Consider the following 17,203-nt stretch of genomic DNA (forward strand, 5'->3'; position numbering starts at 1 on the left):
CTTTCTTCATTATACACTTTATAGGTTCCTAGCTTCGCAGGAGTTTCATCAAAGCTTACAAAGGGGAATAGGTCTAATACTGAGTAAATGTGAATAATATGTGGGTTGCATATAACACTTAGGGTAGTGAGTTTAAGCTCATTCCACCTAAAAGCTTGAAGTAAAAAGCTTTAAATTTGGTTCATATGAAGCAAAACTGAAACATACTGAAAATAGAAACCATATTTTAGAGGCCTGTGCTCCAGGCACTGTATTTCTAGCAGGTTTTATGTTGACAGTTTAGTTCTCATAGGCTATTTCATAGTAACACAGAGAGTTTAACGTTTACATTAGCTTAAGATGGAGAAAACCACAGTTGAATCTAAAACTGTACATTGGGCACTGCTATAAGAGTTGCATCTGAAAACTTATGTGTGAATATATTCTGATATTTCCTGTTCTAGGTATAGAAAATAAAGCTTCTATATAAAGTGAAATTCAGAGTGGAGGAAATCTGTTTTGCAAATTACCCATACTACTATAATACTTTAACTGATTGCACTTAAGATATTTTTGTTCCAAATGGAAAGCCTTATCTTCTGACACACTCCTGTGTTACATTTCACACCTTATGATTTAAACTAATTTGCCAAAATAAAGATGTATAAAACTATTTATCCCATGCATTTTGTTTCCATTATTTATCTTTCATAGCAGAAAAAATAGAAGGAAGCAAAACATTGCAGTATTGCCTCTTGTATTCTAGGTATAAACAGGCCACTTTATCATATAAGCTGTTTTTGGAAATTTTATAGGATTAAATTTTTTCTCAAGCATACCAATGACACACACTACACTACCTGATTAATCAAGCTTTCACTGATTCATTGAGTCTGGTTTTAGGCTAATTGAGGTAAGCAGTTACCTAAGTTTTAACCAGGCAAGAATTGGATCCATTTTTTTGAAGGATAAGGGCTGAGCACAATTTCTTTTTCCATCCAGTCACAGTCATTTGAAGGAAAACAAAAAAACCAAACAACTCCCCTCCCAACTACTGTACAGGCAGACTCCCTTCTTCCGTCTCATTTTCCAGTGACAATTTAAGTGTCAGCTACTGGGAGCAAACTTTTATTCTGGTTTTGTTTCAGCTGGTTTTGCAGTTGATTCAGTCTCTGTGGGAGTGCTGCATTCCTACTTTACTGGGCTGCCTGTGGAATATATGTGCAGCTGAGGCACAAGAAAGGAATGTGTGTTTTTATGTTCCTTCTTCCTTTAGAAGTTGCAGAAAAAAATACCTGCAGAATCCCAAGTATCTAGGAGTGGCTGTTGCCCACCATCAATACCCAGGCGCAAAATTTGATAAGGTTCCACTGTCTTAAAAAATCCTCTGCAGATACAAGGGGCTATTCCCCCACTAGATTTAACACTCTACTCTGAGTTTGTATCAGATCACATCAGCTGAACATGAGTTATGAACTACAGAGTTGGTAATTCAGGGGTGTTACTTTGGACTAAGTTCATTTGGCTAACAGGATGCAAAACTTTGCAATAAATAATGTCTTTGAACAGTATGGGAAAACTGATACCTAACTCAATCCTATTGAAAACAATAAGACAGGCAAGACTTTTACAAAGTTTTTCTTTAAGTGGTAGGAATACTGGCATGCCCTGCTGCCTGAAGAAATCAAGACCATTCTAAGAAACTCTGAGCTTTGCTGTGCATATTGTGTTTTGTTTAAGCACACAGCCAGATTTCCTTCTATCATCCAGCATAACTTTTCCCAAGTTTATTGACAATTCAGATCTTCATTACTTTACTATATCCTTAGAAAACTCCATGCTGAGGAATGGACCTATTAGGGAAGAAGGTTCTTCGTTCCTTTGGCAAAGCAATTCACAGGAGGAGCCTAATACCCTTCATTATAGTAAAGACCAGTTCTACTCCTACTAATTTAAGTAATTTGTTTTAATAAAGAATGTATTTTTTAAGAAAACTTCTTTGACGGAAAATGGCCAAAGTGATAATGTAGTATTTTTCTGCTAGGACTACTGGGTTAATAGAACCAGAGTTTAGGAAGTTGTGAGTATTCAGCACTTCTCTGCCATGGTCATGCAATTCTTCTCAAACATGAAAGTTCCCCCTCTTTCAAAAACCTGCTATCTATTAATGAGTTACATCAAATGAATGGCATCAAAAAATGATGTGATGTGCAGTAATCTGCAAGATCTGCTGAAAATCTGGGATTTTTAGTTATCTCATTGGTTTGATCTCATTGTGATTGAAGAACTGAAAATGCTAAACCTCAAAAAGCATGTTTTAATGAACAGATTGACTTACCTTACAGGAAATTCAGCTTGATTCTGAGGCAGTTTATGTAAGACGTATTTAGGATGTTCTTTCAAACAAGTTGTAGAGCATTTATCCGGAAAGGTTTTGAGGGTTTTTTGGGGGAAGCTTCAACTTTGTGCTTTCAAATACCCTCTGCAAAATTGTTTTTGAGACAATATGTAAGGATTACTTGAAAAGATATGTTCACCTAATATGAACTATCAGAATATTGGCTTGCTGTGAATAGCCTGCAGTCACTATAAGACTTGGAGTTATCTATTCACTTCTGGATGCAACACTATAAACTACACCCAGTGTAGTTCCGTATGAATCGCTTTATCTATCCCACAAAATGTAAAACTATGCAGTAGTGAAGGCTCAAGTGCTGGACACACTGAGCACAGGCTAGTGAATACTGTGCCTTTGGTCCCTGGGGGTTTGCTTTGCTATCCATTTTTCTTCAGAGGCATCAATTTGGTTTCAGATTCCTGTACGCTCAAGTAAAAAAATTCAAAATAATGGAGAACATCCACCTGTGTGCTACATATGATGCAGAGCCCTGAAATCACAGCTATATTATTTCAAATTGTGTGTGTGTGCACATAAGTTTTTAAAGGGGTGATGTACAAGACTGCTTGTGAAAAAGATGAGTCCAAAAATAGGCACAGCATGCTCTTGATTTTAGAGCCTGAATTAGTGAGAAATTGCCAGGAAATTAATAGGGATTCATTCTATAATAGATTGTGATTTGTTTGTGTTTGCAGTTGTTAAATTTTTGTGACAATAATACATCTTTCACAGGTATCAGATTATAATGAAAAGTCAGTTATAATTTAAAAAAAACCCCAAACACTATAGAGCATATAGCATAGACTGTATTTATTTTGCAGTTTCATGCTGATTTTATAGTGAATTTGGAGGGGATGTATTTAAAATCATCTTGTAAACAGATATACAAATAGGTGGCATAATAATGAAGAAGAGAAAAGAAAGAAAAATTTATTCCAGTTCCAAATGGTGTGTGGAAAGTCAAGCATTAATGCACCATAACCATCTAAAGTTAAATATATTTTAACAGGCTTAACATCTGATTCAAAATCAACAATGAGGAATTATATATGAAGTGAGAATTTAAATTACAGAAATTTTCAGGCTGATTTTGAAAGTCTTTTGTCTCTGGAGAGATCCTGAGGGACTGCAGTCTGGCTCATGTAGAGTCATTAGTTGAGAAAGAGCCTGAGGTAGAGAAAAAAATACAGACTGCTTTGTTGAGGAGAAAAATCTTTAAAACATTACATAGGATCAAGTAGACAAATACCTTAGAGGAATTATTGAAGTCAAAATATTTAGCAAGTAAGAAAAAGTGAAAGTATTATTATAAAATTGAAATTATATTTTTGCAAAAAATGAGGAAAACATCATTGACAAAACAGGTAATTCTTAAATATTCAGAAAGCACCTGACATAGTGTAGCATCAGAGATTAGTGTTTTAAAAAGCACTGTCAAAGCAAAAGTTATCTCACTGAGATGTAGATAGGATAAAGGGCAATAACTCTAAGTGTAGCTTTTTTCCTAAGATCGAACAAAAGCAATGAAATACCACTGATATCTGGGCTAGTCAAGAAGATACAAAGTCTTTTTTCATTACAAGAAACTTGCAAGAGAGATCTTTAGTAGAAAGAAATGGTGGAATAGAAATTGGACTAGACAGGTAAAAGTAATGCAGAAAGAATCAAACATTTTTCAGATCAAGACTGAAGATTAGAAATTACTATGATTGTTATTATTATAAATTCAGTAGTAATTAAATCTCTTTTTAGTCAGGATGAAGCTCTCTTTAAGACATGAGGTGATGGTAAAACATGGCCAACGCTGGTAACTCTAGAGGAAGACTGACCAAGTCTGCAGGTAGAGTTCTGTGAACACAATGCCTCTAGCACCAGGGAACAGCTGAATTAAAAGCCAGGTTCCAAAAGCTAGGTTCCATCTCTGATAATTCCCATACTTTTCTGCATCTAGAAGGAGATTCGTCTTTCCTATGGTATATTTTTCATCCTGTTGTCTTTATAACATCCAATACAAGGATCTTATGCTGTAGAGAAGAGGAAGTATTTTTGTAAGTCATAGTGTTATGAAAAAACTGTGGATATTTTAAATAGGGGGCAATGGTGCTACAGACCAGATATATGTGCATAGTGAGTTTCTGGCAAGAGATTTTAATATCACAAATCCAAACGGATTTTGCTTCCATTATAAGTTTGTTGGAACAGCTCTCTCCTTGACCAGTTTTCTTTCATTTACCACGGAGAGGCTTTTCTTGATATGCTTCTAAGTGTCTCTTATCTCTGTAAAATATGATGTCTAGAACTTTACTAGAATTTCTGTTATTATCAGAGCCTCTTTGTTTCCTGTTGCAGTAATGTTATAATAAAGTAGCCTTGGTTCCAATAAATATTGATTGCTCAGACTTCCTTCTCAGGCTAAGGGCAAACCCATCAAGTGCAAAGCCCTAATCGCTCTAATTAAACAAGGTCTAATTACTTCATCCTCAGTGGCATCAAAACAAAAAGACCTCAACACACCAAAGTACGGGGGACCAGATAATCTTTTTTCTGTAATACAGAAGGAAGAAACTTGCACATAAAATATCAGTTCTAATATCAAGGATTTTTAATTAATCTAATTAGAGAAAGGGCAGTAAATGTGAAATGGAAATAGGTGCAACACAAATTTACCAAAAGTAGGTCATACCAAGCCAGCTGTATGGCTCTCTCTGATAAAATTTCACTTTTTGGAAAAGGACAATGCAGACAGTCTAAGCTCTCTGGACCACACATAAAGTATTTTAAGGGAATCTATTAAACTAGAGAAATTGGGGATTAGTTTGAAAACTGTAAAAATTACTTTGAACCATCAATAAAGTGCATTTGAAAAGGTCAGATGTCATATTAAGATAGTTCAAAACTATTTTCAGTAGAGTGGGAGAATATGAATGTCAGTATGCAAAACGTAAGAGTAGACATCTAGACTTCTGTCTACAGTTCTAATTACTGACATTCAGAAAGATGAGCTTGGGTTTAAATATGTGCAGAGAGTAGATGCATAATCAGGATTATGTGATGCCTTTGCCTGCAGCAGGAAAGAAGCAAACAAAGAAGTGGACAAAGAATGTTCCAGAAAGTAACTTATACCTATTCAGGTACAGCAAATTCAAAGACAGTATGTGGACAATCACATTAAAAACTTCCACTTTTGAGAGAAGTGTCAGCATGAGTGGATTCCTGGATCATTGCAAGAAACTTTGTCTTGTTGTCAGACCTTGTTGGGTTAGTGATCCATAACCAAAAGAAATGCACTATGAATCAGAATGCAGAACAAGACCATCTCCTTAGCTGAAATATTTGGCGGTACCGGTAGGTGACACTGAGCTTCCCGTGACAGAATCGTATATCAAGTTTGTATGGCTCAAGTTGAAGCAATAAAGATAAATAGGCTCTCTGCTCCTCATAGTTGTTAGTTCCAGTCAGACCAAATTATACCTGTCGTTGAATTATTACCATCTCTGCTCTGGAGCCGAAAGGTAGACACTTTTGCTGATTAGTGCAGGGAGGCATATTATTATTAGGATATTAAGCAGAATGCTTAATCTATCATTCAGAATGTTTCTTAGCTATCAAAGTTCCTTATGCAATGAACCATAGAATGTTATGTACCAGTATGGGAGCTGTGAATAAACTTATTAAAAAAAAAAAAAGTAGAAACTTCCTAGGATCTGGACCTTAGCTTCAATGCTCCTTGTTATTGGAAGGCTTCAGTAGGCATCAGTTTATTCTAGAGTAAAACTACATGATACCTGGAGGCATTATCAGAGAAGATCTCTGAAAAACAGTAAGAGAAACTCTCTCAGAACTCAGGTCTTACCTCATACCTTTGTGCAGATAGGGCATGGTACTCAGTTCTGCTCTTTGAAGGAAAAACTTGTCGTGTCCAAGGGCTCCTGATCAGGTACATGAGCTGTTTTGGTACTTGTGTCAAGAAAAGATTCTTCAAGGGTTGATACAGTAAAATATTTATACCTGAATGCATTTCTATAGTTCAAACCTTAATATGGTACATTCACTTATCAATTTTAGAGTAGCACAAGAAGCATTATTTTCTAGCACATTATTTTAAATTGCCAGAATGGCTTCTACCGTGGTTTCTATTACTTTTCTCCTTCTAAAACACTATTAGCCAGTATTGCTTCTGAGGTTAAATTTAGTAATGTTATATGAAGTCTATCCTGTTATTTGTGTAGATAGTATAAACATTGTGACTGGAACATAGCAAGCTTCACCATTTCCAATAGAAAACTGAAGCCAGGAACATGGAAATAGCACCATAAATACTCCTCCTAGAGTATTTTTACCTATGACTAACTCATCTTCTTAACTATTCACTTAAATTTGTATTTCCAGGACAATTAAAGCAAGTTAAATAGTTGTCATCACACTGACTGGTGAATAAAATTTAATCCTTTCATAAAAAAAGAACAGCCCAGGAGACTGTCATTTTACAGCAAAAAATCTGGCATGCCCGTGTTGACCTAAGGAAGCCATCAAAATTAATTACTTGGTTTGGTGAAATATTGTTACAGTAGTAAAAGCTTCTCTTTCATAGTTTCTATTACTGTCTGCAGCTTGAATTGTAGCAGCATCTGTGAGCACCAATGGACTGAGGAAGCTTTATATGGGTCACAAGCATTATGACTTTTCTGTATTTGCTACATTTTATCTATATAGTTGCCTTCTAGGCAACCTGCAGATAACCTGTCTAAGCACAGACAATAGTTTGTTAAAGCCTTAAAGCCCAGTCAGGTACGTAAGGCCTCCAGAGCACTCCATATTCACCCCTAAAAGACTACAGAGACTGCTGTGCTAAGTCCTGTACAAACACAGAAAGAAGATAGATTGTAAGATGTTACAGAATGTTGATTTCCAAGAGATGGAAAAAGGAGCAGAACATATAAACAGAAAAATGAAAGCTAAAGCATAAAGGAAGCACAAGGTGGCTTTTTAAAGGTACTTACGTATTAATAGGGAAAACAGGCTAAGGACCGGGGGAAGATTCATTAGAAGGCATTGAATAGCACTTGATAGCCTGTGATGTGATTTATCCCCTAGATATTCTAGCCATCAACACATGACTATTGAGCACGGTTTGCAGACTTCCAGTCAGTCATTGGGCCTTAACACACACCAGAGTGCATGACTGAGAAACGCTTGCATTTTTTTTTTTCACATGCCTTCTGATTTCCAAGAAATGACAAATAAATTAGTGTCAAATGGTCTGAGAATGAACCTTCACCAGCTGAGTAGTAGGCCACCATAGTTTGACTTGAAAGAGTCCTGAATGTATGTTCCAGGCTATAGAGTCTATGGGTGTTGTACAGCTTCCTTTTATTCCCTCTTTCCCATAAAAAGAGTTAATTTGATAAACAGTTATTTATTCTGAAGAAGAAAGATCAATTTTTGTTAAGAGCCTCACTAAGCCTGTTCCTGCTCGACTTACAGCAGCAGGGCTGCCAGCATTGATAGTAGAGCCTTCCCAGCACTAATTGTCAGCAGTACTGGATAGCTCATTCACAATTTCTCTACCATCTTTCGTAATTAGGGATATCCTATTAGTTTTCTTTCAATAGTGTGATAGATGTGTACATTTATAATTGTGTTGGTTAAGCACTGAGTTCTTAATCAGTTTGTTTCATTCGCATACCTTCTGGTACTTTTTATTTATTTGCTTCTATATATGTACCTCAAGCTGAGCTATGGTGTACATATATCCAGAAGGAACTTTATTCTAACAGCAGTTGTCTACTGCTTTGTATTAATGACATTCCAACTATTGCTGCTAGCTGTGATGTTTAGCACAATTCACAAAATCATCCAGAAGGGATAAAAGATTAAGACTGGAAGCCTGTAGACCTTCTGAAAAATGGATGAATAGATACTGAATTTATTCACAACAGGCAGTATTAATTAAACAATTAAAATCATAGAAATGTACACTAGTTGCCTGAGGAAGATTTAGTAAAACCCACTATGCTTTAGAAAGCACTTAGGCATTCAGACCAGACAGCTTACTGCCTCCATAAGACTGAGTTTTGGAGGATAGCTGGCATTTGGATAGTTGGCAGTATAATTTTCATTAGGTGTAAAGTGGAATTTTATGCACAATAAATCATCTTATGGGAAAACTCATAGATGCAAGAAATCTGTGTTAGGAGGGGAGAGGAGGTGATTAAGGTTGCAGGCAAGTTGCCTGCAGGGTTTTTCATGAAAATAACACTTCAGATCTCAGGAAAAGTCAGAAACCCACACAGCTTTAATGCACAGTGCAGTCATATCCTCTGAGTATATACTTTGTCCTGTCACCAAGGAAGGTGGGCCATTGACTGTGGAAAAACCTGTGGCTCTTTTTATCCTGCTGTGTCCTCTCTCTCTGGAAATATATTAATCACATGTTTTATTCCTGTGTTCTGGATTTGTAGTAAGGAAGAGGTGGAAGAAAGACGATGCAGAAGGAGAAAGAAAAAGCTGAGATCACCAGCTATGCTATATTGTGTTGAGATGCAAAATTATTTTAGGATAATGATAATTCCTTAAGGGCAATAAACCCCATCTCATTTAAGCTCTAAGGTCACTTAAACCCAAAGAACTTGAAGATTTGTTTGACCAACAGCAGAAATTTAGATTATCTCTTATACAGTGTCTTATTGTCCAATAGGATAGTGGGTGTCTAAAATAATGAATTCTTGGATTTATTGTCTTATAAAGGGATACTGAATATGAATACAGAAAAGATAGATGTGTGTGTATATATATGTGTGTGCATGTGTATATACATTACATATATGTATTTGTATGGGTGTATATGAACCGCTAGCTTTGTCTTGTGATATACAAACTGCAGAGAAGCAAAACTAATTTTTGTAGGAGAGAAGTGCATTGCATACAGTTTAAACACTGTTTAAAAAGTGAGGGAGTTCTCTGCTCTTTTGTCCATGAGAAGCACATCACTATGGAAGTGGGAGATCAGTTTCATGGTGTTTCATGTCTTCAGAGTGGGCAATGTTGTTTCCAAATATGAAAAAGATCACTGAGGCAGCCCAGGAGGGCCAAGACACATAACCCAGGAAAATATTCGTTGTCCCAGCTACCTCCCAGCCTGGTAGATACTATACTTAAAATCAGGAAATCATTATGCATTCCCTTTATCAACACTCTTTTCTTGCAAACCTAACTACAGGTGGTGAAACCATATTTCAGACTGAACAAAGGAGTAATAAATACTTAAAAGAAAAACACCCTTTTGTCCCTTTCCACTTTTTCAGAGTTAGGCTACAAAAATTTGGGGGTTAGATATACAACAATTGGTAAACTGAAATGAGAACAATGCAAGATGCAGTAGCTGAATATCATGGCTGTTAAAAGGATGCATAAGCAAAGGAAGGGTGGGAAACTATAGCCTTTAGGAGTCTGAACTCCAGAATTCTACAAATCTTCATAGCTAGAAACTGATTTATACAAGCTAAGTCTCAGATATTAATTGTAAGCTGCTAACAGTCACTGTACTTTGGGAGAGAATATGTGACCTAGCACATGCCTAAGTTACAGGAATTCTTGAATTCTGGTCTCTGACCTGTTAAAACAATTCACTTACTGAAGTTGTTTCTGTTGTCATATCTGTAAAATGTTAGTGGTTAGAACTGTTGGGCCCTATGTAGGCATGTATAAGGCATACTGTGACTCTGTGCAATGATGACCCTGCTTCTCATCTTCCAACACTGTAGCTAGTTATTAAAAAACTGTGCTGTGCTGCTGTATATATCCTGTTCCCTTACCACCAGTCTCCTCAGCACTGCAATGTCTTCTTGAAACAAATTCTAACTTAATTTGTCTGATGCTGAATTTTACATGTTAAGGGACATGATCTTTTTCTCTCAAGGTAGGTAAGAACCTTATTTCTGATGTTTGCTGTGTATAAGATACATGTTTTATTTGAGAAATGTAATTTTCTGTGTATTTTGGCATTCCTTTGAGAAAGTAGAACATTTTGAATTGGAAAAGTAGCCATAGATTATCTACCCACAAAGACCTTGGAACATTCTGCTGAGAACTGAGGGCACTATTTCACAAGAAGGTGCTAAGCAGTACTAAGGTTTTGGAAGATTCAGGAAAGAGGTTTTCCTGCCAAGCAATCCATCCAACCATAATGAAGTCCCACTGCTTGCTGGGACAGAATTTTTGCAATGCGTGGCTTGTGTAATATAGACTCTCTGTGTGCAAGAACTTGTTTGGTAGTTACCTTAGTGCTGAATCTTAGTGTCTTCTTTCCAGTTCTCAGCAACCTGAAACACTATAAAGTTATTTTGAAGTACCTCTGCCTGAACTACATTTAGAAATTGATTCTGCAAGGTACTGAGGAAGTAACTTTATCCCCATAAAATCTGAGACCTGTGGATGCCCTCTATTCCAGCAGGCAAATGAAAGGTATTGTCTAAATCCATAGGACTGTTTCTAATCACTGCCCAAAGGTAACACTAAAGGATTTTTTTTTTAACCTGTATTCAGCAGCGAAGCATAAACTGGTGTACCTGTAAAATTTATGTTGAAAATCTTATATGTCAGTATCCAGAAATAAAAATTTTTTGTGCTTCTTGAAAATAGCCTTTTTTTAATTCTTGTAGCCTGACCTGTCAATCCTAACGTCAGTCATACTTCCTGCTTCTGAGTGCCAAAATCCACTGCTTTTATGTTGTTTGGCTTGTGGTCAGCCCTCACAGGCAGAAATCTGATGTGAAGTAAATGATCAATATTTATTCTAAGAGGTCTTCTACATTTATTCCAGATAGTTACAACATTGCAGGGGGTTAACAGGCAAGAACATTAATTCCAGAACCTTTGCAATTTTTCCTTGCACATGATGCGCACCTCTAAATATAACACCAGATTTGGCATAAGAAACACAGGAATGTTCCAGTTTCAATACTTCTAAACTTCTCTGACCACTCAAATATCCAAGAAGTGCTGATCTATGACATATCCATCAACAACACCTACTATGTGGGAATTAAATGCATTGCACAAGAAAACACCAGCTGCAGCTCTGTGTATCTTGCTTAACTGCAGCTCAGATTGCTTTTGTTCTGTAAATCTTGTTTTAAAACTTACTCTCGTAAAGCCAAAGTATGCAAACAAATGTAGTTTAAGGGGCCTCACTGGTGGATTTGGGGCTATTTTTTTCCTGAGTTCATCATTTCTGCAAGGCACATGTTAAAATAGCATGAAACTAAATTAATGTTTTGCCCAATTTTGGCTTTCAAAATTTGATTTTACTTCATGTAAATGGGCCCCAGCTAGGGCATAGCTAGGAGGATGAAAAACACATTAAGTCTAGACTTGCCCCAAGGTGAAACCTCAAAGGCAGACTTAAAAAAACCCACAGGGTTGGGGTTTTTTGTTTTGTTTTGTTTTGTTTTGTGTTGGGTTTGGGTTTTATTCCTAAATTGTAACTGTTAAGTTACTCCTACTTCAGAAAAGAAACTTATGTGGCCAAACCTGAGTCTTCAGGATATAGCTGACATAAATGTAACTGTCCACAATAAAAATATTATTAGAACAGTTTTAATAAACAAATACAATGTTATGTTTTTAACTGCATTTAGTTTGTTTTTTTTCCTAAAGGTATAAATTTTATTTTCTGATCTTTCAATAAGTATTATAGTAAGATACTTGAAGTATTCTGTGACATTTAAAGTAGTTTTTTACAATTTTGTAATAGCTTTTAGAGTAGCTACAATTCCAATACTAAAACCTCCTAATGTTATCTCTGAAGTCAAGTTTCTGGAACCATAGTTAAACACCTTGGTTAAGCAACCAGTTTTTAGAAAAACTAGACAACTAATGCTCACTCAGTGAAAGGTTTTGAAAGCTCTGAAAATTTAAGATAGAACGAATTGGCTTTACACACAGAGACTTTTGCTGGTAAAGACATTGCAATATGGCAAGCATGTACAATTTCTCATGCTGAGCTTTCCATATCTTTCATGTTTTGCATGAATTAATGAATACAACTGGATGAAGTTTTCAAATGTTAAAGTACGCTGAAAACATCACTTTGCTTTATTAAAGAAAGTTTTATTTTCATACTCATAATCTTTCTCATTCCCACCTGTGCTGTTAATTATGGCTAAGTTTTCAAAGTCTTCTAGGAGTGAGCAAATAAATATCATGAGCAATTTTTTCTATTTATTCATGATCTTAAAAGATACTCTCCAAATCGTTTGCACTGGTACAATCGAGAACTTGGTCAAACTAATTTATTTTTCATTTAATATAAGTAAATTCCATTATGGAGTTCCAGAAGGCACCAACAGCTTTACTGCTTCAAGAAACTCAAGCAGAGCAGGTTTTCATCAGAGAAAGAGTCAGATATGTCTTTCCAAAGTCATAAAGCCATACACTAAGTACTTTAGAAAGTAAAGCATTTACACAAAAGAAGTCTTCCAGTGCACAAGATGTGATAGCAAATTATGCTTTCTGGAAATACATACTTAGTCTTCATACTTAGTCACTGAAGAAGGATATTTTATTAGCTAAATTTAAAGAACAATAAGGAAATAATGTCCTATTGTATGTAGAGCACCATTCTGTAGCTTTTTCTTACATCCCTTCATTTATCTTACCCTCTAAGCACCTTCTTTTGTAAAACAGCACATTATAATTTCAAAATGAATGTGTTGAAAATGTGAAATAAATGAGCTAGCAAAATGATATTCCAAAGCGATTATTTAAATTAAGCGGAGCCTATTTTACTTTCTTGTAAAAAATAAAGTGACCTCTATAACCCTTACCAGCCTGACAATTCACTCTAAGAATTTTCCTCTTCAAACAGTGTGAAAGAGGTGACAAAGATTAAGAGTGTGTCTGCGTTACACAGTGCAAGAGAGGGTAAAGATACTCCTTTTATTTGGAAATTAGTTCAAGTGAAAATCTATGTTACCATGACAGTACTGCTTTCAGCACACAACCGTAGTATAATGTGACCTTGGATATTGCAGTTCTTCAGTGTAGACATACACTCTATAGCCTCTACAGCTATTGTTTCTATTCCTAGTCCTTTCAACATCTCCTAACATTTCCTAACCCAATTAAATTCTGTAAGCAGGAAGAAGATTGATTGACTACAGAAGCTCCTACATCTCCTCTTTGAGTGTCATCCTGTAAAAAACTTTGAGAAGCCTCACTCACCAATCTGTCAAATGAATTAAAATGTGACCTCTATCAGCCTGTGTTGACAGAGATTTATCCATGCAGGTGAATGAACTTGAAATTCAGCAAGTCAAAGTGATCAAGCTTCATGTAGTCATAAAATCCTGATTCAGACAACTCGGATTATTCCTGAAGTTTATACTGAAGTGTAACCATTACAGTGGAACACTGAACCGAATTCTCTTAGGGAAAAATACATTGCTAAAGACACAAGATATGTAAGATGATGAATGCGGTTGATAAGTGTAGCTGGTAACATATTTGCACTTGTAGGAGACATTTAATATAAAAATCTACTATACAAAATCAATGAAGCAAAAATTAAATAGGCTAAAATCTGGTTAGCTGGTCAATTTCAAAAAATAATTTTCAATAATAAATCATCATCCTATGAGGACTGTTGCCAGTGGACTTCCACACAGATCTGATCCTGGTTTGTTGCTATATCACGTGCTCTTACCAGTGCCTTGGAGAAATATACACAATTTAATTAGGTAAGAGTTACATCAATACAGATATATACATGTAAAATTTGAAAAGAACTCAAAAGCTGTTACAATAGTAAATAAGATGGAAGACAATTGCAAGGAAGGTTGTGGCTCTGTATGGTACTGTTAGGACATGTGTGTGATATATTACATACATCACTTATATATCTGCTATGTATGTTGCATAAAGGTTGAGGCAAAGGCATTCCCTCCCTCTGTTTCTTCACATGTGAGAAAGACCTTTTTATATGATCATACTATTAGTGAGCAGTTACCAGTGCCCATGGTACTGTCCTGAAATGGAATGCACACCTGGGCACATGATCTGATCCTGGTTGCATATAGAGAGAGAGAGTAAATTGGTACTGACAACATTTATATTCATGAAAGTAAGATTAAACTTTTAAACTAATAAAATAAGATTAATCTTTTCATATTTATAAAAATACGATTAAACTCATAGGAACAAAACATGTCCCTTGTAAAATGATCTAGGGAATATAATGTATTTTGGCTGTAGTTTGAAAAACAGGGAAAGTACCTTTGGTACATGATGAATAATTGTTTGAATGTGAGCTCCCAGTTGTAAACTTGTAAGAACAAGATTATGAGTGTGTAAGCAAGCAAATACTGAGTAGCAGAAAATAGAAGCCATTGTATGCTATTTAAATTATCTCAGTTATGTTGTGTGGAAGCCTTTTGCTCTGACATCCAGACCTTAGGAAACAATGTAGAAACATTGAGAAAGATTCAAGACAGTTAAAAAAGTATATAAGGTCTGAAATTTTAGCTTATAGGAGAACACTGAAGACCCATGAATAAATGGAGAAGTAGCTCGATCATGTCTGGAAGAACTGGAATTCTGATGGTAACACTTTAATATAGTGAATAAACTAGTGGTTGGTGACAAACTAGATAAGTTGAGGATAGAGTTAGTACCACATATTTTACAGAAAAAGTATGGGACATTAGGATAAGTTAGTGAAGAATGCAAAAAAATGGATGTCTTTAAAAAACAAGTGTTTGATGCAGGAGCTACTGAAAACGTAATTTGTGGTAAGTGGAAGATCAGATGATATAATCATGATTTCTTCATGTTCTAGAGCCAATGAATACATTTGTCTACACTTTGACCTTTGGCCTTCTGAGTAATATCTATGAGCATAAATCATCATGTTTAAAAACAGATTGCCTTTCTTGAGGTGCCCAGGCTGTTTTCAATTAGTGCATTACACTTTATCTTTGTATTTTAAAATTTGAGTTATATTATTTTGTGGCAACTGTGGAAGAAACTTAACCACTCTGCCTCCATCATTGCATACCTGGTTTACAACTCAGAGTGGCAATGATGCATCAGGAAAAAAGTCCAGGCAGCAGTTTGGAGTTGAGGAAGAGGATTTTTTTCCAAACATTAGATGGAGCTCACAGGGAATCAATGCCTGTGTGTATTACAATACAGTGTATCAGTTATCAGTGGAAACTATTCTGAGAAAGGGATGGCATAAAATCTCAGTAAGTACAAATGAATCCCTACATGTTTCCCTATACAGCCTTGACATTTTTCTGTCATAATCATTTTTCATAGAAGTACTTTCCATGAAATCAGACTCTTCTATGATAAAATTTCAATTTCTACTTCAAAATGTTTAGAAAATAAATGCATTTCAGGTAGTTTTAGCTCGGATTGTATCACTTTTCCTATTGAGGTACAGACAATCAAACAAAAAAAGAACCCTGTGGGAAAAAGCTTGAATACCCCAACCTCATTTCAGTCACTTAAGTAAATGCAAAGGTACTTAAAAATTATTAGAGGAAATCATTATCAAAAGCCTGTAGAGATTTATGATGCAAGATCTTAACACCAGAAAAAGCACCAGCAAAAGGAGTTAAAATTGCCTTATGGTTAGGTAATAGATATATCTTTTTTTTTTTTTCTTTTTTTTTCTGACTACATGATCATTATTCTTCAGGTTAGGTTGTTACTTGAGATACTCTTGGAAGGAAAGTTTTAATTTTTCCTATTAATAACATTATTTGCATAGAAGGTCACAGAAAGCTGACACGTGATTAGAATTAACAAAAGCAGAAAAGAAAGAGATGTTGTCATTGAACCTAGATGTTTGAAAATTATTTCAACTATATTGCCATGGTTTAACTCCAGCCAACAACTAAGCACCACCCAGCTTCTCGCTCACTCCCCCCGCGTCGGGATGAGGGAGACAATCGAAAGAGTAAGAGTGCAAAAACTTGTGGGCTGAGATAAAGATGGTTTAATAGGTAAAACAAAAGCTGTGAATGTGAGCAAAGCAAAACAAGGAATTCATTCACCGCTTCCCATCGGCAAGCAGGTGTTCAGCCATCTCCAGGAAAGCAGGGCTCCGTCACATGTAATGGTGACTTGGGAAGCCAAACGCTATCGCTCTGAATGTCCCCCCTTCCTTCTTCTTCCCCCAGCTGTATATGCCGAGCATTGACATCGTATGGTCTGGAATATCCTTGTGGTCCGTTGGGGTCAGCTGTCCCAGCTGTGTTCCCCCCATCTCCTTGTGCCCCCCCAGCTACTCGCTGGTGGGGTGGGGTGAGGAGCAGAAAAGACCTTGGCTCTGTGTAAGCACTGCTCAGCAGTAACGAAAACATCCCTGTGTTATCAACACTGTTCTCTGCACAAATCCAAAACACAGCCCCATACTAGCTACTATGAAGAAAATTAACTCTATCCCAGCCAAAACCACATATATTTTTAAAGAAGAGTTAACTAAGATGTTCGCTCATGGACCTTTAATTCTGTATTGATAACTCATGTGAAGAGCAGTAGTAAAAGAAAGGAAATAACTGACAGTCCAGTGGCAATCTGAGAATTGAAACATTCTATAGGAACAGTCAGATAAGTTTGATAGTTTTCAATAGATATATGCATTAATCAGAATATGGTGACAATTAGCATGACACACAAAAAAAGAAAGATGGGATGCATATTAGCAAGTCTATTCTTATTGATGATGTTACAAAGAAGAGGGGCGCTGAGGGATGTCAAACTGTATGAGACATCCACAGTAGTATATCAGAGAATGCTACATAGACCATCAGATTTATA

The 17,203-nt window shown here is 36.0% G+C and overlaps 1 long non-coding RNA gene across 1 annotated transcript in view; it reads right to left on the reverse strand.

Moving 5' to 3' along the window:
* Positions 1 to 4,243: 4,243 nt before the first annotated feature.
* LOC138684587 (uncharacterized) overlaps positions 4,244 to 17,203 on the reverse strand; it is a 28,395-nt gene continuing 15,435 nt past the window's right edge. The window contains exons 2-3 of the long non-coding RNA XR_011323834.1: positions 15,432 to 15,548; positions 4,244 to 4,401 (exon numbers count right to left, since the gene is read on the reverse strand). This is a non-coding gene — a long non-coding RNA (uncharacterized lncRNA). The remainder of the gene's footprint in view (positions 4,402 to 15,431; positions 15,549 to 17,203) is intronic.

Source organism: Haliaeetus albicilla, chromosome 3 (assembly GCF_947461875.1).
Source record: "Haliaeetus albicilla chromosome 3, bHalAlb1.1, whole genome shotgun sequence".
Taxonomy (NCBI): domain Eukaryota; kingdom Metazoa; phylum Chordata; class Aves; order Accipitriformes; family Accipitridae; genus Haliaeetus; species Haliaeetus albicilla.